We start from the raw sequence: 23,859 nt of genomic DNA, 5'->3' as shown, positions 1-23,859 counted from the left end.
ATATTTAATGATACCACCAGTTCCTCCTAAATTGTCTCTGTCCTAATATCAATCATACTGCTTATCATTTAGAAATTTTCGCCATCCAAAATCACAACATACTTTCTGATAACTTCTTCACGAAACTAAAAATATATAAGGAGATCTGTTAAAAAGAAATGATAAACTTTGCAATTTACAGTTTCTATATCCGTGGTGTTGGTAGAAAAGGTAAAAAAGCATTTATAGCTACTCGTAAGTCCTAGTTCTATCTATAAAAAAAATCTCTTAAGTGCCAAGCGAGATTAGTTACCTAATCTACACCAATAAAAGCAAAAACCTACTTTCATAATGAATTATCTTAAAGAATGTTCCTTTGGAAAGAAAACAACTTATCTCATCTGGAACAAAATCGTTGATCTTGAATGATACTTTTTCGAAATATTTCGTTTGTTTACATTTATATATTTGTCGCACTAATCATCAAAAATGATGGACTACGAAAGGAACACGTACTTCATCCAAGAATATGAGATCACTCTTGTATATTAAAAAGTTTGCAGACAATCCTCACATCCTCAATTATATCAATAACTACAGATTATTTTATCAAAACTATTAAGCAGAACTATTACAACAATCAACTCTCGACAGCTATAAATTTCTCGAAAGGAACTTGGTCTGTTATCAATGATTTGAGAAACAAAACCCGTTCATCAAAAACTATTGACTTCGACCCTGACGAACTTAACAATTATTTCGTGAACGTCAGTAAGAATATTAGTTCTCCAGGTCGTGATGTTATTTCTTTCCTCGTTGCTTATAAAAGAATCAGTGACAGTCTCTTCCTGTGAATGGATTTGAGCTAGAACAAACCATACTCAGCATTCAAAATAAGATTTCCTACGGCCACTATGGGTTATCATCAAAGTTATTTTCGAATTTTTCAGAAGTGAAGATTAACGTTTTATGTTCTTAATCAAGGAATCCTTTGAAAAAGGGCTTTTCCTTAGCTGTCTAAAAACAGCTATAATTGTTCCCCTGCACGAGGATGTTGAGAAAAATAACACTACTAACTTGTTTCCTATTGCATTATTACCACTCCTATCGAATATAATTGAACGGCTAATGAAAAACAGTCTATCACCCTTTCTTCTTCTCTTGATAGCTCAACAATTTGATTTCCTACCTAATAAATGCACTAATAACGATATGTTTTCTGTTCGCAATGAAATATAGAGCTCAATTAACAATAAATTTTATATGGTTTTGAGTTTTTGTGATTTCGCTGAGGCCTTCGATTGTGTTGATCATGAAATTCTGATTAGTAAACTAGAATATTATTGTATCTGAGGTGTTCCCTTAAAATGGTTTTTATCTTACCTTCAATGTCGAGAACAATTGGTAAGAGTGTAATCCAGATATGCAAGCATTACCTACCATAGGCGAAGATATTATTACTATTAAGTCGTGGTCTGACGCAAACGGTCTCTGTTTAAACACTGAGAAGACTTTAATTTCATCGTTAAAAGGAACTTTGCCAGCTGTAAAACTCAACAGTGACTTAATACGATCCTCAAGTTCGATCAAGTTCAAGTAGATCAAGATCAAGTCTTGGTCTACATATTGACGGTGGCCTTCAATGGTGAAAACTTGGCAAAAAATTATAAACTGCTTGTTTTGCTATTAAATCTGTGTCTGAACAGCTCGATTTTAGTACTGCTTTAACCACTTACTACTCATTGTTCGAATCGCATCTTAGGTATGGTTTACCTATCTGGGGTTGTTGTAGTTTCCATCCATACGAATCTATCTTCAAATTACAAAAAAGAGCTATTCAATATACATTTGTGGTTTAAAAAGTAGTACGCATTGCGAATTCTATTCTTAAATTCAAAAAATCCTAACAATCATCGCTCTTTTCATTTTAGAATCCATTTGTTTCGTTCGCAAACTCTTTCACAACTCAACTGGGAGACTTATTCATGCCTACCATACTATACGAAATAATTTGAACATTTATTCAACTATACCCACTTCTGATCTGGTGAAAAATTCCATCATCATCAGCGTTAAGTTCCGAAGATTAACAAAGACATTTCTACTTGAAAGTCGAAACGTCAATTCTTTTCTTTCAAAAATTATTAAGAAAAACTGATTCTAAAACAGAAGAGACCTAAAATCAAGAACATTTAGATGCATAAAAATATCAATAAGTCCAATCAATAAGAAATTAAATTATTATAATTACTATATGAAGACAAATTGTTATTTTGTATTTTTCATCTTATATTATCTAATATAAAATTATGCTACTTTGTCGACAAAATTGTAAAATTCTCTAATGAAAATAGAGCTTATCTCTCTCTTTTCGTTTCTTTCGCCCTTGATTCCATAATTCAGTATAATGAGTCTTTTTGGCAGAATTTTCAGAGAGTTTTAATTGAGTCCCTACGGAATCTAGAGGAAAGTGGATGATGGTGATGTACCATAGTAAGCATGAAAATTGTTACAGTTAGTACACTATAAAATGACCTTGAGTTTCACTAAAAATTGCTTTAAGTCGTACCAAGTTTGAGCAAATTTTTCATACTATGAATATTGGTATTGAGATACAAAATATGACAAACTGAAAATGAAAACAGACTTATCTGATAACGTAGGAGGAAAATATGACTCCAGAAGTTGAGATCGGAATATAAGAAGTTACCGAAAAGCGACAGATCAAAAAAATTCATCACGTTTGATCATCAGCTATGTCTTCATGTGGCATGAAGCTATAGTTGTTTATAGCTTATATTGAATAGTTTTTCCAATAAAGTCGAGGAGATTACGCTCTACTCGAAATCTTGGGCAGACCAAAATAAGAATATCATCATAATGGATTTCTCTATATTGAGATCTCATTCATCACTAAGAGTAATAAAGCACACATTTTTAGCTCCCGGGCATACTCACATGGGATGTGATTCACTCATTCAGAAAACAAAGAGGCGACTTCCTTCCAAATTAATAGGAATAGACCAATCATTTTTTTTTTTTTTGGAATTTTTCATTTAAAAATGAAGAGAAAATATAAATAAGAAAATACATTCTATTGGCGCTATGTTTGTGGAACAAAAGTTGACAAAGATAACACCTTATATTTTGTATTCTGGGATTGCTACCAACCAATAATGATAAAGACTGAAATTTACAACTAGTATCATCTTATTATGACGATAACGACTAAATTAGTTCTCCATTCGATTTATTTTGTCTTTTATACTCCATTTTTTGTTAAAAGTAAAAACGGAAACAATCACTTTTTGTGGATAGAGCGCATATTGAGTTACTACTGCTCCCCCATCTGCATTTTTCACTGCTAAATTGTTGCTGCACCGTTTTTAGGTACGTCCTAATCTTTTACGTCTTAATGGGGATTTTTCACGTGCAATTCTAACAAAAACATTTCCGTTTTCTGTACTAACTGCTCTGTTTTTGCTGTGTCATGTTTAGTTAGTCTCATAATTGAGTTCTAGTGTGTTCAATACCAAGAAATTTCACACGTAAAAACTTATGACGTAATTTCGTTCATAATTAATAGAATTTTTGAATCTACACTTCAATCCTTTATTATTAATTTCACATTCTGTTAATTGATGGCTTTGAAATTTGTTTATCATTTATGAGATTTTCTATAATGAATTTGTAACTTCTCTTAGTCGTTTTCATAATAAGTATGAGTCACTAGAATATATTATCTGTGATACACAGTTTTTTAGAGAAAATGTTGATTCCAAGAAGGTTATAATATATTTATACATGAATTAGAGTGAATGTCGTAAAATATTTATATAGTTCTAAATTTTATGATAAAACATTAATTAGACTAATGAAACCGATGCATCATTGGAAAATTATTCGTCATTAAATGGTTTTAAGAATACACAAAACCACATCCTCCATTTTTTCATGTATTAATCATTTATTGGAAGTAGTTCGATGAATTATTTAAGAGAAAAATTAAATTAGCAATTTGCACTATGAATATGTTAACCTAGTTCTTCATATTCAATAATTGTAATATAAATATAATCAGTGATATTAGAAGAGATACATTTCTTATTGATATCACGTCATTAGCATAATCAGGATCATATTAAGTGCAGATTATGATAACAATATCAAGGGAGGAAATTGAAACTAGGTGTTACAAGTAGACATCCACCACCTCCTTTTATGGAAGTCAGTGCAGGATTGTGTTCAGCTACGGGGTGATAGACAACATTATTTTTTTCTATATACATATTAATTAAATTTCTTGTAATTTACAGCACATTCTATGAATATCTACAATTCTATCGAATTTAGCTAATTAACCAATATAGAGGGACTAAGTAGTTGGAATTAAGTTGGAATTTCTGGAACCGTTGGCGATATTAATATTGTTTACATTTCTCTGAAGACGATAATTTGGTTATCGAAACACGCGTCAGACAGTGTAATTATGAGTGTTGGCGTAAACAGTGTATTCAGTATGCAATATAGAAAGAGGAAAATCAAATTCTTGATCAACTTCTACGAGAAAGGAAGTTATGATTGTCATTGGTCAACTGGAAGTTATTTTTAAGTATCTTAGCATACTTGAAATTCCATCTAAGATTTGCTTATGATCGGTTTATTCACAGGGAAATATGTAGCTCCACTCTACACTATTTCAAATCATGAGTAAATTCGTTTGTGAACGCAAATTTGTTTTCTAAAAGAATGAAAATTTTAGCACCCAGAATAATTATACGAATTTGATAAAACTGCTTTTTTCACCGAGCTCTTTTCGAGTGAAGATAATATTTATTGAAATTGTTCAAGCTTTCTGAACTTACCTCACTTTGAATTAGAACTTGATGTTCAAGTCCCCTACATTGGACATTCAAATCTCATTTATTTGGTTTCATAATAAGACTCCTAATAACAGAGTATAAATTTTCGAGTGGAAATAAGTATATTCCAAAAGAACATAATCATATATAATCAAGTTTAAAATATGGATAAACTCTTGATGTAAGACATAGAAATTTACGTCCCTTCTCTTTCCTAATTACATATGTAAGCTAAAGGCTAACTATTATTAGTACTAACTAGCATTGGATGTATGTTTATTATAGAGGCATTTGTACATTTCTGTAAATGGGTTTGAGGCTACTCTCGCGAGGCTCATAATTCCTTGGAAATTTGGTCAAAAAGCACAACGCCAGTTCTATGTGAAACAATTTTATGAAAATGACGATTTTCACGTTATTAGTTACCATCTTTTTCGGTGATATTGTATATATTGGATCTAAAATATATAGGGTGATCACAAGCATTTGAAACGGAGAGATCGTGGCACAAGTAAAATGTGTGAGGGACGATGCAAGATTGTCTACTCGCAAGCGTTCAGATACCTACTTTCATTTACATGGACACGTCAACAAAGAAAGTGCAGATTTAGGAGTGGGAAAAACCTTAAATTCAAGTAACAAAGACCTTTACAGCCAATTGTTCTTAACTATTTTGAGGGTTATAACAATAGAATGAACATAGACGTAGCAAGATGGCAAGTTTTCCTGTGATTAGGAAAATTATCCCATTTTCCCAGGAAAAAATAATCTCCTGGCAGCCAAGAACTATCTCCAGCCTATTTATTTTCAAGAAGTTTACTCAAAAGTCGAGTCTTTGGAAATGAACCAACAAAGAATGAAGTACATGTGCAAGAGTAAGGAATGTCAGTTTTGAGATGGTACTTACTTGGATCATTATACTTGGTTTTTATTTTGAATGAACTTTTGTTTGGATAAAAAGTATATTTTTTCAAGAAAATTTCAAAATTGCAAAATATGTATGCCTATATGAAGTCAAACCAGTAATACTTTCAGGCACCTAAGCTTTCATGTGGTTCAATGTGATTCAATACCCACGTGATCTCACTAAATCTTTGTACATTATTTTTTTATCCCAAATAAGTGATTGCTAGATATGTCTCAATATTCACAAGCTTGTGTATGCAATTAAATAAATTATCTAATACCCATAAGCTGAAATCATTTAACAACAATAGTACCCGATCATTAGCATAAAAAAAGGAATTTCAAAACACCTTTTCCGATGTCTAATGAACCACATGAAACTTTTAAACATTAATATCAATGAGATCATCATTTTACAATATCAATTCGCCTGTAAATAATCTCATTCAAGGATTGATCCATTTTTTTCTCCCACTTGACTAAACAATTTTTTGTTGTCGGATATGTGGGTGCATATTACTTCAGACAATGGACGGATAAATCACGAAATATGAAACAAAAGAGGTAATTTGAAAGCAAGGTCGCTCGCCTTCTGATTAGTTTGCGGCAAATTACGAAGATAAAACAGCTTTTTTTCGATATAACATCTTGAATCTGTACAAGAGGACGAACAATGTTGTTGATGTACATGCGACAACTAATATTCGCAATTGAAATTTTGATATACTAAACAATTTGTTCGAAAACTCATAACTCGAGAAGTGCTGGATCTATTTTCATTGTTTTTGATTTCTTCTAGTCATTTCCTTTCAGCTTTGCAGAGTAACTACTAAAAACATTGAAAAATGTACGAGAAAAAGAAGCAAAATGTTCGTGGGTCTGGTAACTGTCGAAGATTGTGTTCATTTCGTGGATATACTAAACTGTCCTCTCAAATTTCGAAACTCATTTTACACATACAAGTTAGATGCGTACATTATTTCTATATGCTTCCTTTAAAATTCACGTGACCTACGGAATAAAGACGATGATAAAATGTCAAACATGTCAAAAGACACTTAGAATTCCTGTCAGTTCATAACTAAAGCAATAGAGGATGTGTGTCATCTCATTTGAAGCAGTTTGTTAGGTTAGGAATGCCAGTGTCAGATCACGCAGTCAATGATATATTTAATAGAGAAAATAGATGGTAGAAATAAGAAGATGAATCTGTGTATAGTACCCTTTGATACTTACAATCAACAATATCTAATGCCAATCCAACAAACCAACTTTTCCCATTCTTCCACACACTCCCATACCAATCCTAATTGTAACAACCACCCAAAAACATCTAGCAAAGACGAGATGACAACAGTAGGAACAAAAAGAGAAAGATTCAAAAGGCATAAGTTCAATATAGATTATAGTCCTGTTCCAGTCACTTTCAGAAGGAACTATTATTGAAAGACAAGAAAACAAATTAATATATATATATATATATATATATATATATATATATATATATATATATATATATATATATATATATATATATATATATATATATATATATATAGCGTGACTGACTATAACAAAATGATAGAAAAACTAGCACAATCAGTGGGAGAGGGGACATACTCCTCCAAAGTCTGGCCAAATGATACAATAAAAATTTTCCCAAAGATACCTGATTCCTACACCACGTAAGGGACGAAAACATAGTTTACCATACGTACCAATTAAAGGAAGAAAGAGCCTACAGAGCAGTTATCCGAGACCTACACCATTCAAAAATAATCAATGAAATAAAAACTAAAAAAGGGTCATAAGGCAAAGAACATTACAAGTGTCAGAAACAGAATAAGTAGGGAACCACTACCTTTATTTTTCGTCGATCTTGGATCCGAAAATAATAATAAACAGATATTTGAACTTCAATATATACATACAACTTTGTAAGATACGAGTTGGACCACCAAGAATCAAAAAATATATACCACAATGCACACGATGCCAAGATTTTGATCAACAAGATGTTGGTCATACTAAAACATATTATACAAAACCATATAACTGCGTCACATGATACAAAAGACTGTAAACAACCAAAAAAACACCAGCAAATTGTACACACCATAACGGAGATCATCCTTCCAATTCCATTGGATGTTCTGTTTATTTTGTCTCCATAAATGCCAGATAACAACCCTAATGTAAACTTACTTACCCAACAAACTCCTAATATCAATAAAGTTAGTTGTATATCAAGTGAGGAATATCGTCATTTCTTACAAACTCTTGGTTCAAAATTCCTAGTTGCAGGAAAGTGGAACGCCAAATACACCAAATGGGGTTCCAGACTACCTAAAGGCCGAGCACTTATGTCTATTATGTAACGAAATAACCTGAACTATCGATCAACGGGTGAGCTAACATACTGGCCCATGGATATCAACAAGATTCCAGATCTGGTAGACTTTGCTATAATATAAGGAATAGGTGACATCCACAGTGCATTAGAGTCAAATTTCGAGGTCCCGTCAGACCATAGCCCAATAATAATAACTATAAGTACACATGTAATATAGAGAACAATACCACCTAAGCTACCAACTAAAGAAACAAACCAGGATGCTTTTTAAAATCTAATAATTACAAACAATAGTCTAGATATCAGAATAAAATAGATTAAAAATATTGACCAAGCTGTAGACTATCTAACAACAGTTATTCAAAAAGCAAGGTGGGAAGCAACAACACAACGTCAAAAAATTGTACAAGAAAACTATAATATGCACCTTCTTATAAGAGAACTTGTAGAAGAAAAAAGAAAAAAGCGACGTATATTGCAATACAATGGAAATCCTTTAAACAAAACATAGTTCAACAAAATAAGTCACAGACTAAATAGAGCACGATATGAAGAAAACAATGAATCCTTCCAGACTCATGCTTCGAACCTTTCTCGTGAAGACCACTCCATTTGGAGAGCTACAAAAATACTTGAACGACCAACAGTAAGCAATTAACCTTTACTAAAATCAGATAGGCTCGTACAAACTTAGAAAAAGGCACAATTTTTGCATGTATTCTCAGCTCTAGATAATAATACCGATGAGAATTTAAAAAGTTGAAGTACCATGCCAATAATCTCTACATTTGATGACATTTACTTCGTCGGAAGTTCGACAACAAATAAAACTTGTAGATCACAAGAAAGCTCACCAAGATCACCAATAAAAGCAGTGATGCTGTTAGCAGTAATCTGTAATAGAATATTACGCCTCCTATACTATCCGATACAATGAATATACCCAGATTATAAAGATTCAAAAACCTGGCAAACCAGCAACATAAGCTAGTTTATATCGCCCTATAAGCCCCTTCAAATAATGTCAAAAGTACTAGAAAGACACTTCTACGTAAAATCCAAACAGTTTCTCTCATACCACAGCACCAATTTTGTTTCAGATGCAAACACTTCACAATTCAACAATCCCACAGGATAGTTGAGATAATTAAAATAACACTAGGGGAAAAATGGGTGTGTGCTGGAATATTTCTAGACATAGTCTGGCATGACTGTCTCCTCTACAAACTGAAACTACATTTAACGGAATAACTATACTTTACTTTGAAATCTTATATCACCATTTGCTACTTTCAAGTCAAAGTGGAAGATACCTTCACAAATTACTATGGAATCTGGAGTATCTCAGGGTAGCGTTCTAGTCCCATTTATGTATCTGATATGCATTGCAGACGTTTCAAGCACAAACGATACCTTCATAACAACCTTTTCAGACGACACGGCTGTCATGGCAGCAGATGTAGACCCAACTAGAACTGCAGAAAAACTATAAAATCATCTAAATTTGTTAGAAAACTGGCTCCATTAGTTGAAACACTTACAACAAAAAGTCTCAACTAAGACTCGAAAATAAATTGCTCATCTACAAAACTATATTCATACCAATATGGTCGTATGGAATAGAGCTGTGGAGCTGCAGTAAACCTTCTAATTCGAAGATACTCCAAACATTCTCGAAGCACTCCTTGAGCCTCCTGGTACGTTACTAACCAAACAATTCTTGACGATATGGACATCCCACTAATCAAAGGTATGATAAAGAACTACCATAAGATACAAAATTCGATCTAATGACATCAACAATGAATTGACAAATAATCTATTCAACTAGCCACTAGCAAAGAGATTATTGAAGAGGATATGGCCAAAAGATCTCCCGCAATAAATACTCAGAGTGAATGGATGGTTCCTTACTCACTTTGGTGACTTATAGACAATTTACTTATTACTCTGCTATAGAGTAGATTGTAAAACTGCTGTACATTAATAAAAACGAACAAAATAGTGATAAATACTTGATAAGAATTCAGAAAAAGCCTTGACAACATTATATCAAGGCCATGGCATTTTATGCTTTCGAAATATGGGTTAAAATTAATAAATTTCTCTAGATTCTCACTTCTTAGACCCTTTCTCATATTTTTGTTTCTAATATTTTGGTCAAGATCGAAATAGATAAAAAACTCAACTTTTTACCTGTTTCAGAAACTTTAAATCAAGACAATTTAGCAAAATAATCATTTATAGATATATGTAGTAGTCTGGATATATTTCTATGAAAGCAGAAAGACTAGAATATTCAGAGTAACAAAAAATACCGAAGTTCGTGCTATGCAGCAATCTCATTGGAAAAAACGTAAATATAGATTATAGTACGAAACCAAGTGATGGTGAAAAATCATTAGTAAAATCTTTCAATTAGATACTTCACTCTCGATATTTCTATTTCGTTATGAATATTGTCGTTTTCTTTACTCACTGTATTCCATCAGTGATCTATTGTTGGAAATTACTACTTGGTCTTCAATTATTTATGTTCTGTTGATTAACATTGCAGTGTCCTACTGACTCATCCAATGCTGATGCACACCATTTGCTATTCTTCCGGGTCAACACGTATTTTACCCTGACAATACCACAAACTTTCAATAAAGATGCATTACAAATTGTTTGCATGTACATGTGGGTGTTGTGTAAGATTTTATTTATATGGATTGCATATTATTACAAAAAGAAAAATTCTTTTTTTATAAAATTGATTGATGATATGTATAGATCGTGATGAAATCAAACACCACGTTATCTATTGTGCGCTGAGATTATATCTACAATGGAGTCATGATAAACTTCTCACTGCCTCTTTTTTCGCGAATAAATATTAATTTTTGAATCACGATCGTAATATATGCATAATTTGAAAGCTACACGATATTACTAAAGATGTATTGAGGAATATCCTACATGTCACATTCATATCTTTGGGCTATTCTATTGTTAAAGTTGCATATAGAGTGGGGTGGATTCTATATTGTTACTTAATTTATCTTTTCATGAAGACGTCCTATGCCAGCTATCAAATAAGGCGAACAAAATGAATCACTTTTTTTGGATGATCAACCATAATATATATATATATATATATATATATATATATATATATATATATATATATATAACTTCTGAAATCATATATAGATATAGTAAATAAAACATAAAATCAAATTGATACTTATTTGCTTTGCTCACAATTATAATATTAGAAGGATTTAGAAGATCACTATTATATCATTTTAAATACTTAGAAATATTTATAATGCCTAAAAATATTACATCCTTCATGAATTGAATCACAATTAAAATATGCTTGATGAGAGTGGAGATGGTGCCGTTTGTTTTCATTTAAAACCGCTTGAATTAATATGAAAGATAAACTTATAAACGGCACGAAAATTGTCCTTCAATATACCAAAACAAGGTTTTGTTATAAAAATTATAAATGATAGATACATAGTATAATATCTATTGAGAAACAAACTTCGATATCTACCGTTCTATTCTAAGTTTTTTTGGCAATTTTGTTGTATAATATTCTCGACTTCGTTTCTCGTTAATGCTTTTTCTGGTAGTTTCAACTGATCTAATAAAGTTACAACTGCTCCATCATCTTGTAGCGGATATTTCCCATAATTGGGCTTACATACATTTTCAAATTTATTGCAAAACTTCTGCTTTTTCGAAAGAACCCTTATTTTATTTTCCTGTTTCCGTTCTCACTGATGATTTTGTATAGCTTGAACTTCTTAAGGTCTTTACAACGTTCTCAAATAAGTATTTAATGGCTTTGACCGCTTTTAACAATTATTCTTGTTATTTTTGACCTCTATTGAGCTCCGTTTTATTTTGAGAGCACTTTGTTGATTACCATTGTTTTTTGAGTATAGCCTTCTCAATTATTTTTTGACATATAGTATAGGAAGGTTTTATTCAAAATTTGAATGGTCTGGGTGTCAAATTCTATACTTCCAAACTTCCAAACAGCTTCATATATCGGAAGTAAGAAGAAAACGTTAAAGTTTTGAATCAAAGGAACTTTGCAGTTTCTAGCTATATTCCAGATTAAATACTCCCTCCAAAGACCCATGATCAATGGCAAAGGTTGTGCTGAGGAAATAGTTCCTGTCCAAAGGGTAAAAAGAGCTGTTTCATATTCTGAAGTTAACTTTTTTGTACAGTTTTTGTAAATTTGGAATCCGATATCTGGACAGTACTATTGGTCAATCTAATAATCGATATCAATATCGAAAGAACAAATTACGTGAAATTATAGAGAAAAATGTATCATAAGACAATAAAAGCTGCCAAAGATATTTATTATAATAGGATTTTAATAACCTTAATAACAGTAAGCAATGCTTTGTTTGCTAGACTTTTTTTACGATGGCTGACAAGAATAGGAATATTTTCTTCAGAAATAAATGCTAAAATTTGAGTTTTGTTAATACTACTATTTGGTATCTTGAGGAGTTGCCGCGAGTGATAGGATGCGTTGTCTATAACGATTACTGACTGTGGTGGAATGTTAGGTTAAAGCTGTTCATTAAACCACTTTTTAAATAATCCGTTCTGATGACGTAGCAAAAGATATAATTTCTCTCATTGAGTATCAATTTGACCTAATTCCCGCTGAAGCGAATTATCGTGATAAATTTTTTAATTACCTTCTGAGGCATAAAACCAGTTGACCCGAAGATTATTCAGTGAAATTGGCAATGGAGGAAATATTTCGATATAATCTTATGATGATTGTCAATTTTCATTGGAAAAATTGGCACAAATCTAGCTGTAGGTAATGAAACAATTAAAGAAGTTTAAATTTAAAGTATGGCAATAATAAATGATCCCCGCCGAGTCAAATATTTGAAAATATGAACATCGATGTTGCAGAATCCCTAACTTATTTTTTTAAGAGAATAATTTTGAAAAATCGATAAGTGATGTTCAGCCTGGGTTTATCAAATCAAGATTGCAATTGAGTTCATCAGGTTTTCTTTTCATCGACGATTTTGATCAAAACGTCGTCGATCGATTTTTTACGAATTGTGCATTATATACATCATACAATGATGCTATAATATAGCAGAAACTGGCACAGTCATTCACAATGTTGCACACAATGCTAATATCAATGTACATTCTTTGAACGGGGCGATATCTCACGAACGGTGAGTCGTACAGAAAAAAGTGTTTGTATGATTTTTGTAGAGAAGTGTATGATCTACAACTTTTGTCTTACCTTTTTTACGATAAAAATTATAGTTTTGAAGAAAAATGGGAAAAACCTCTATTTCGCACATTTCACCTTGATTAAAATTTTATAAAAGGAAGATCGACGGGGATTTTTGCTGTTTTACCTATTTATAATTATCTATTAATATGAATTTTCTGGAAGTTCAATAAAAATTGAGAAATCTTCTAGTAAATTTGGTGAATCTTCGTTTTTAATAGAATTTTGTTTTCACTACAAATTAACATTAGAAGCAATAAAAAAATAAACTTTCATAAACAGCCCTTTTTTAAACCAAAAATTGTGGGGAAAAATTTGGAGAACGGAATAAAACAAACCCATACAGAGTTTTGAAACTTTGAGAGAATACGAATGTACAATATTCTTTGGTTTTGTTATTAATTTGGAGCAATAATTTTTGATTATTTCGTATCTTTATTTGAGAATTTTGAACCCATGTAGCTTTCAAAATAAGTTAAATGTATATATGGGTACAGTTTGATAAGAAGACAAAGGGTTATAAAAAATATGTCATTTTATAAAATTTTTCTCAATTTCGTTTTTATGTAAAGTATTTTTTTAATATCGATTTTTAGCAGTTGAAACAGGATCAATTTGTACTGAAATTCCTTTTTTTGTTGAATTAGTACCACCAAAATCGTACAGTTCTTCATGGAACGTCCTTAAATAAAACTTGACGACTTAATTATGGACTGTAATCAATTTTATGTATTTTCCATGATAATCTTTGTAACGAAAATGTGTTGAACTAATTTTCGGTCATTATGCAAATCTGAAAACTTTCGACAAAATTACAATTAAAAATATAATTACCCATAAAAAATTACCGTGACAAATATTTAGGCCAAAAATAACTTATACGAAAAAGCCCAACAAAAGGATAATAACCGGGTTAATATCATAAAAAAACCACAAGAAGTTGTTCAAAATGTAGAGCGACGTGCTTCCCGTTTTGGATAGGACCATTACCCTATATGGTAAACGGTCGCAGGGCATGATTTAGTGCTCGAACATGGTATGATTAATGTGCTGGATGTAATTTTTATAAGACCTCACACCGTTATTGAATTATTTGACACTTATTAAAAGAAAAAGTGAACTGATGTAAAGGAAACCTTTTATAAACTATTATTTGAATATTTGTCTGTTATAGATACTAATTCCTATTCGAATAAAAACGTGAAATAACTTTTAGAATGTTTCAACCAAGGACAATGATAGAGTTCAACTAATGAGAAAAAGCAATTTTCTGAGTAGAAACATGTATTGACTTCTCTAGAAATCTTTTTCTGACGTTTATTTAGAGTTTTAAATACCATAAGTTATCATATAAACTACGGAAGTAAAGCTGTTATTTTCAATAATTCTGTAGCATGAAATTTTTGCTTTGTCATTCCAATTACGAGGTTTGTCTCGTGTTTGCTTAAAGTTTTGCTAAGATTTTGTGAAAACCAGATAGTTATGGATTAACTATGATCTAGAATTAAATTATGAGACTGCATATTGGAAATATTTTAATTCGACAATCCAGAAAAAGTCGGAGTAAAGAGAGGCCAATTTGTACAGTTTTCCTTGATTATGAAGATGTGCACAATATACCCTCACAGGCCGCACTACGTACGTATTGAAAGTTTTTTATTGACTTCTCAGTTATTACAATCTATCTGTACAAACCAAAAATGTTAGTTAGTTATCAGGTACAATAATATAAAAGACAGAACATGAAGAGGTAACATCCCGTGATACACCACTTTGGGTAGTTAGTCTAAAATCCTTTCCTGGAACCTACCGAATAATTTGTCCCATCAAATCATGCAATTTTTATAGCAAATTTTTTTGTATAATATTCTCGACTTCGTTTCTCGTTAATGCTTTTTCTGATAGTTTCAACAGATCTAATAAAGTTACAACTGCTGCATCATCTTGTAGTGGATATTTCCCATAATTGGGCTTACATACATTTTCTGCTTTTTCGAAAGAACCCTTATTTTATTTTCCTGTTTCCTTTCTCACTGATGATTTTGTATAGCATGAACTTCTTAAGGTCTTTATAACGTTCCCAAATAAGTATTTAATGGCTTTGACAGCTTTTAACAATTATTCTTGTTATTTTTGACCTCTATTGAGCTCTGTTTTGTTTTGAGAACATTTTGTTGATTACCATTGTTTTTTGAGTATAGCCTTCTCAATTATTTTTTGATATATAGTATAGGAGTGGGTTTTATTCAAAATGGTGTAGGTGTCAAATTCTATACTTCCAAGCAGCTCCATATATCGGAAGTAAGAAGAAAATGTTAAAGTTTTGAATCAGAGGTGATTGGCTGCTTCCCAACATGCAAGCATATTTATTGGAACAAACCACTTAATCTCTAGCCTCTATCCAGACTAGACGTACTTTTTGCAGTTTCTACCTCTATTCCAATTTAAATCCAAAGACACATGATTAATGACAAAGGTTGTGCTGAGGAAATAATTCCTGTCCAAAGGGTAAGAAGAGGTGTTTCATATTCTAAAGTTCCCTTTTTTGTAAATTTGGAGTCCGATATCTTTACAGTACTATCGGTCAATCTAATTATCGATATTTTAAAGGTAATTGTCGATTCCATGTAGTGTAGAATAGATAAAATTAATTCAAGCAATTTGTTTCTCCCAGTTCCGATTTTATATTCTCATGATAAGAATTGGCTTTTTAGTTTGTTTCTTATATCATCATTATATACAAGACAGAAACATCTGAAAACATTCACGATATGGTGTTGGTTAATGTTCATTCAATAAAATCGCAATCATAGTGACAATTTTGAGGAGACATGCATTATAATACACAATGACTACTTACTTAGATTTATTAAGAATTTAGAAACAAGGTGATGGCATTTGGCATAAAAAAATTCGTTTTCAGTAATACATTGCAAGGGTCAACAAATAAGCAATTTATATGAATAAAATCGACCAATTTTTTCTCATAATATCTCAGAACCTAAAGAAATGATTCAATAAAAAAAGCTTTATTGCAATGATGAAATCGTCGCGCAAACCAGTAATTATTTTAATGACTTCCAGTATTCTTATATATGCAATTATATTTTATTCATTCATTCAAAAATTCATCGTTGTTTTACAGCTTGTATAATGTATTTACATATTTGGTTTTAATTTGATGTTTCAAATACAAGACTATTTGAGAAGAAACGGACAGTTAACACAGTTTTACAGATTTACAGACCTCCCTTTCTTTCTGCATTGATCCATTTTAGTTATCATTCATGACCTTCAAATTTCGTTAATATCTTCAGTTCTTATTTCTAGTTCTACTTCTCAGCTTCCTCAACCTGAGCATAAAAAATTATGGAATTTTGAGCTGAGTCTACTTCATAACTTGATATTCTCTAACTAGAATTAATTATTAAAATTTATATTTTTTCAGGGAGTTGGAGATGGAAAAGTGGTACATACCACCAGGGTTTCAATATGGCAGAAACATGTACCACCAGGTACCAATTCACAAAACCAAAGTCTTATCAAAATAAAAAACTGATTGGGAATAAAATACAAAAATAATATCATATTCTTAGTGCTTAGCGTAGATTCCAAAAATTTAATAAAAACCATAGCATTCTGTCTCAAATAACGAAGTGGACCCACCCCACCCGGTATAACAGGAAGTTTCAGAAAACTGAAATTATTTTAGCTGAAACCAGCATTTTGGTAAACCCATGCAAGAAAAGAACACTAGTCACAGTACTTTCCCATATACATATCGATTAAACTCGTCGTGAAGGACCCTGTACCTTAATTTTTATACATACAGAAATCGTCGATACGGTAATGACTTGGTCTTAATTAGACGAGCACTGGCAACAAATTTCATGTAAATAGAACGTGAAATAGGAGTTCCACAGGTTTTATAAAACTGCTGATACATCCAAGGTGTTTATAAATTCATGTGACAAAATTCAGGAGATCTATAACAAAATTTCCTCAGCCCATCCCTTTCCGAGATATCACCCCCAATAGATAATGAGTAAAATTGAGTTTTTTCTGCCCAATTTATTTAAAAATTTTAGTTTACTGAAATTCCTATCATATTTCTTTTCATTCTATTACATTATAAATCTCATCTGATAAAAAATAAATATATGTACTACAATCGTATTATTTAATATTCCAGTCAGATGAATATTGTATTCAAGTTTGCTTTGTAACCGGACGCCTTAGATACTAAGTGTTCGAAGCGGTACATGGTTGGGGTTCACAATATCCAAACACTGCACTATATGATTCATTGATTTCATCGGAATTGCATACAATTGCATTATTTAATCATAATAATAATTTGAACGTACCATATAAATGAGTTGAAATTATTATCATCGTTATTTTATGTTTGGATGAAAATACATAAAGATACTGTTCAATAAAAGGAAGAAAATAACTGATAGAACAAATATAAATGATCAGATTCCGCGTAAAAATTATCATAAAAAATTTATTAAAATATTGTTAGTGGTGCTCAAACTTTCAACTCTTGAATACAGAGTAACAAGTTGAATTCACTTCTCGCTGAAATGAAATTCGATCTGGTTTTCTTCCCGCAATCTTTTTTACTTTCTTTCTGTTTTTCAGTTACTTCTAGCTTCTTCTTCAATGAATCAATATGTTTGTATTTAGTCATTTCTAGATCATGTAAACCTTCATGATTATTAATATTTGATTGCTGTGGAAATGTGATGCTAAATAACTAAATTTGGGCAACTGACTAATATTAGTCTCATTATTTGTCGAATAACAATTTTATTTTGATCTAGAAAATAAATTTTGAGATCTATATACATACAATGACGGATTTTATAATCTATTTGTAATCTATATTATTCCAAACCTAATATTAATATGAATGATAATATTACGATTTCGTATAATAAAAAATACAATACTGCAATAGAGTTTATGGTTATCATAACTTTTCCTTCGGCGATTATTGTATATTAAAAACCCTTCCTTAGGTTTTTCCGAACATTTTTGTTTGTTGGGGATCGTTTCTAATGCCAAATTCACTCTTGAGCTTCCAGAAAACATTAAAAAATTATAATATGAAATATCATCTAGATAGAGCTTATTTGGTTCAAAATAATAAGCTTTATATGAGATTTATAATTAACTGCAAACCTCAAGGCTCTGCTCAATATCAAGGATGTTTCAAAGAGACTAGATCTTTACTTTTGCTTATTGTTGATCCTAAACATTCTTCGTGTAAGTAATATTGCAATAGAGCAGATTTTGTTACGGATACTCTCAGCAAGTGCTTCATAAGTGACATTTTCTTCTAGAGAAACCAATAAGGCTGTGTAGCGTAGTCTTGATAAGTTTAATTTCGTGTCATTTTCCTATTACCAGTATTTGTACATGAGAGATTCTCAGAAAGAACACAATAGAGTTTATAAGTAAAGATATGGGTTCAAAAAATCTGTACAAACTATTTGTTTTAATTTAAATATTTCCACTTATTATTTAATAAAATTATTAACTATTCACACTGTATAAAACAATGGTTACTAATCTATAACTACACATATTGTTAGAAACAACTTCGCAAAATGCCGTATCTTCTATATTTTTTATAAGCGCCTTCAATGTTTCCTTTTAGAACTTTTCATTTTAGTAGGCGGTTTATTTACAGTATTTCTTTCAAATAATTCCTAGGAAAGTCTAATTATTTATTTCTTCTGTTTCTTTTTGCTCTAGAACTTTGTCGAATTTTATTTAGGTATATAAATGGTTTGTGTAACCGCAGTTAGTTTCAAATAAATAGTCATAGTGAAAAGAACGAATCAGTGAAAGTAATCGCAGAAATTATTCAAGTGATATTTATAAGTGAATTATTATGAATTAAGTTCATTGTATAGTGTGTAAATAAAAAATTAAAAACATAATCAGCACCTAGTAGTCTGGCTCACTTTCCTAATTTTTGTTTTAAAAAGCTGCATTTAATTGTTAAATACTGAATCTGGTGCTTGTTGGATTTTGGAATAAATTCTCATTCTCATTCTTCATATGTAGTTGCATCCCAACCTTCAATATACGATTAGTTTCACACCTCGCCAAAAAAGTTGACACACTAGAAACATCCCTAGACTTCTCAAATAAAGCACTATTGAACTCTACAAAAGCTCTCACAAAGTTATTTGCAAAATGAGCAGTTGCCATATCTGACCAAAATACAAAATTTACTTTAGGATGCTTCTTCTTTATGAACTGTAATAAGCTAGATCGAACACCCTCCCACCCTTCTATAATATATGAATATTTTGGTGGTTACCAAATTTCCAGGACAAATGTTTACTGAAAAACGACCACGAGAACATCATCAACATTACTAACACTTTCGAATTGAACTTTTTGCAAATTGACTATCATTTTACCGTGAGCCGCATTAACCAAAGCTTCTCTTTTCTTATTTGGAATTTTTTCGCTTTTCTGCCTGTTCCTGACCAACTTTCAATCAAAACACCTGTCTCAACACTCCGAGAGATATCATCAATTGTTTGTCTAACTATTCCTATTCTTACAAAATAAATAATCATGAACGATATCTTCAGATCTTGATTTGATTCGTGAAACTTACGGAATTTGTCTCCACGCCCTTATTAGGAGCATCCTCGAATGATACAGCTTTAGCGTTTGCGGTAATTTTTGAATCATGTTATAGTATTTTTGCAACTTTGATGAATGTATTGCTTGTTTTCCCAACCATTTTTTCAATAGGAAGATTCGTTTTTGGCTAGGAAGGATATTTAGACAAGCCTTGTCTACATTATTTCTTTTGCTGTTCTACCCTAGTTTGGTATTACTATTGGTTTTTCAATTATTCTGTACATCGATCATAGTATTTTCGTTCTCCAGCATCAATGAATTACCAGCTTGACTTGGGCACGTCGAGTTTTATTATTAAAAAACTGTTATAATTTGTGAACAGAAGCTTGTATAAACTGGAAAACAAACATTAAAATAAGTAAATAAAGATACAAATAGAATAAATTTTCAATATACAGAAGAAAACAACAATGAGTAATAAAATTAAATAAAATTATAGTTAATAAAAGTAGGTAATAATTAATATAGCAAAAATTAAACCAGTATGCGGCATGCCCAGAATTAAAACTAAGGTAGGACTATCTGAAAAAGTTCAAATTAATACTGGTGTTCGGCAGGGAGACAGTCTTAGCCCTATTCAACATCATAATGGATCAAATTATTGACAAGTCAACAAAGTCAATGCAGGATACAGAATGGCTCACCGCTCCTTAAAGGTATTGTTTTATGCAGACGATGGTGTTGCCGTAGCAGAAAATGAAGACGACTTACAACGTCTACTATATAAGATGAAAATTTCTGCCGAAAAATTTTATATGAGCATCTCAGTCAACAAGACACAATCAATGGTAATATCAAAAATGCAAATTGGCAGTCGATAGCGGAATAATACAGCAGGTATCAAGATTCAATTACCTGGGAGTGAATATATCCAGTGGAAGAAACCTGACAGTGGAGGCATGAACGCGATGAAAGCATCAAAAGTAAGCGGCTGTCTGAGAGATATAGTGTGGAGAAACAAAGCGATGAGCTCACATACTGCGAACAATCAAGGGAGTCACCCTCAGGAACTGAATACACGCAGACCTGTAAGCAGACCACCAAAGACGTGGTACGAGAGATGGAGTTCAGCTTCTCAGGAAGATCCATAAAGTGGGCCAAACGTACAGGGTTGAACAGGACCTGTAAGAGGAAGAAGAAGAAGAAGAAGAATAGAAGTCGTTTACAGAGTAAAAGGCAGTTTCCAGTAAATTTGCCCTCAAATTATTGCGGAATGCGGGAAAATATGATATCGATTTGATTTCAATTGGTAAGTGATAGTGCATTTTTTTGTATTGTAAAATATTGAGCCCTTAACTGATTCTGGACGCAGAGTAGGTAGGTAAAGATCGAGCTCCGCGTTCTTAAGTGGATAGCCGTACAACGACCTTTCTGAAATTGTAAGATGCTTAGGAATTAGGCAAAGATGGATGAGGAAGGAACAGTCAGAGTTTTTGATTTTTTAAAGAAGTCTCTGCAGTGAGCCCTGCTGTTTAGTCCGAGTAAATATCTGACAACTGTCTTCTGTAGTTTGAAGATTCGCTCAAATTGAGTCGCACCAAAGTACCCCAGAAGGGAAGGGCATATCGGAGATGCGACTCAATAAGAGAATAATAAACTGTTAAGGAGGTGGATAAGTTCAGTACTTTGGAAACTGAATTGACCATACATTTTATTTAACAACGTCAATGGTCCTATGAAGTGCCGTGATGTCTGGTTAGCTCCAAGAGGAACTAGTGTCGTCTGCGACATGTTGTTTATAATCAGAAGAAACAGAACAGGGCCTAGTACTGAGCCTTGGTGCCTTCCACATTCTATTGGCTTGCCAGAATTGTTGTATCAACCCTTCAATATGCTTCTTCCATATAATCTTGTTATGTACAGTTATATTCAGATGTTCAACAACAAATTTACAATATATCCGTTTAAAGTAAGAGATTTTTTCACTACATAACATTTTCAAAAAGGTTAAACTATTCATGTCACATCTCATTATATGATATCAATTGCTAATTTTTGAGTACTTTTAATTTTTTTGTAGTCAATAGTTTTACTAGAATTCAAGTTTCTATTACCTATAATCTTCTTAACGTATCTTTTTCATTATCATTTTTTTTGTAATCTCATTGCACCCACGCTTTCTGATGTATGAATGCTCGTCGGGTAAACCTCTATACCATATATTCTCAAATTTTAAGAACAGAGAACATTTTCTAGAAGTGAATGTAAATTATACTGCACATTAAAATACTGACAACGTTCCATTAACTGGAACACTTGATTTTTTGTATTCATTGCTGTGTCTACTCCCACCTCTATTCACCGTAGTTAATTTGTTATTTCGATTGTTCTGTCGACAACAATTTGTTTTTTTTAACACAAGTGGGAAGACCGAATATGATTTAAATTGTAGCGACATTGAATCTCAAGAAAATGAATTCGACTAATAATGGTCTTGAGATCCTGAAAATGAGGAAACGCTCCACTTAAAAGGAAATATATAAATTACAATATCAGTTTTAGTAAAATTTGGAAGTGGTTTACAAAACAGAATATGCGATGTTATTATATCTAAAGATTCTCTTGCTAGAATTAGTAAAATAGAACCTACTATTTATCGTTAGAATTGTAGTATCAATCATAAATTAGTGCGTCTGATTTATTTTTATTGATAATGAATGTTATCATCCAAAACTGTATTAAAGCATAGCTATTAGAAGCAAAAAATTCAATCTTTCAGCTACAGATGGAAATATCTCTAGAACTACAAAAACAATGATGTGGAAATATCAAACATTTACTATTCAATGTCGATCATTTGCTCAACATTTTTTTGATAATATGTTCATAATTTTCTTATTAATCTAACAATCGTATGAAGTATTTTGTTTGTATTTAAATAGTGCAACCTATAATAGAAAATTTATTATCAAAGGGATAAACGAAATGGCAAACGTTAAATGTTAATCCAAGTAATATATCACTCAGTTAATCATCTTAGTTCAATAATAGTGAATACATATTAATTTTATATTGTGAGAATACACTCCTATTTATATCCAAAGAAATTGAATGATATTCATAACTGAAATAGTTACGAGGGTTGCTATTCAAGTTTCGAGATGTGGTAACACTGATTTGAATATGACAAATCTGACATTGCTATTATGAAGTTTGAGATTTTTAATGGTGAACGTACTCAGAACGTGTTAATAGAGGAATGTTATTTAAGTTGCTTACTAATGATTGATTTTCAATTATTTTCGACGTAGATTAAAGCAAAAGCAGTGTGTTGATTAACTCGCTTCGACTTTTGATGATGAAGCACCATCCCGAGCTATCATGATCAGCTAGTTTTCCGAATTGAAAGGTAGTCGTACTTCATTACAGAACCTAATTCGTAAAAGTCTTTCAAAATCGGTTGTTGTGCCAAAAACATCGATATTGTGATTGTGATTTCGCAAGATGATCATGTGACATATGGTGAGATTAAAGCTTTACATACTTGGGCATTAGTTCTACTCCAATACATCGAATATTATATGAACATTTGGCCATCAAATAAATTTGTTCGCGTTGGATGCGGTGCTTCTAAAGACACATATAAGATCGGGACAGGCGACGAATCATGTATTTATGGATATAAACCCGAAACTAAACAACAATATACTTATATGGGTCTTTCAAGACAAGCCAAATCTTACGAAAGTTGGTCGCCACTAAGCACTTCAAAGCAAATGGTCGCCCATTTTTTCGGAATAAGTGGATATGTCGACATCATTCCATTAGAGCAACGTAGAACATTCTAAACAGTACACCAG

The sequence above is a fragment of the Diorhabda carinulata genome, chromosome 9, assembly GCF_026250575.1.
Source record: "Diorhabda carinulata isolate Delta chromosome 9, icDioCari1.1, whole genome shotgun sequence".
NCBI classification, from domain to species: Eukaryota; Metazoa; Arthropoda; class Insecta; order Coleoptera; family Chrysomelidae; genus Diorhabda; species Diorhabda carinulata.
Note: the sequence above shows the minus strand (reverse complement) of the source record.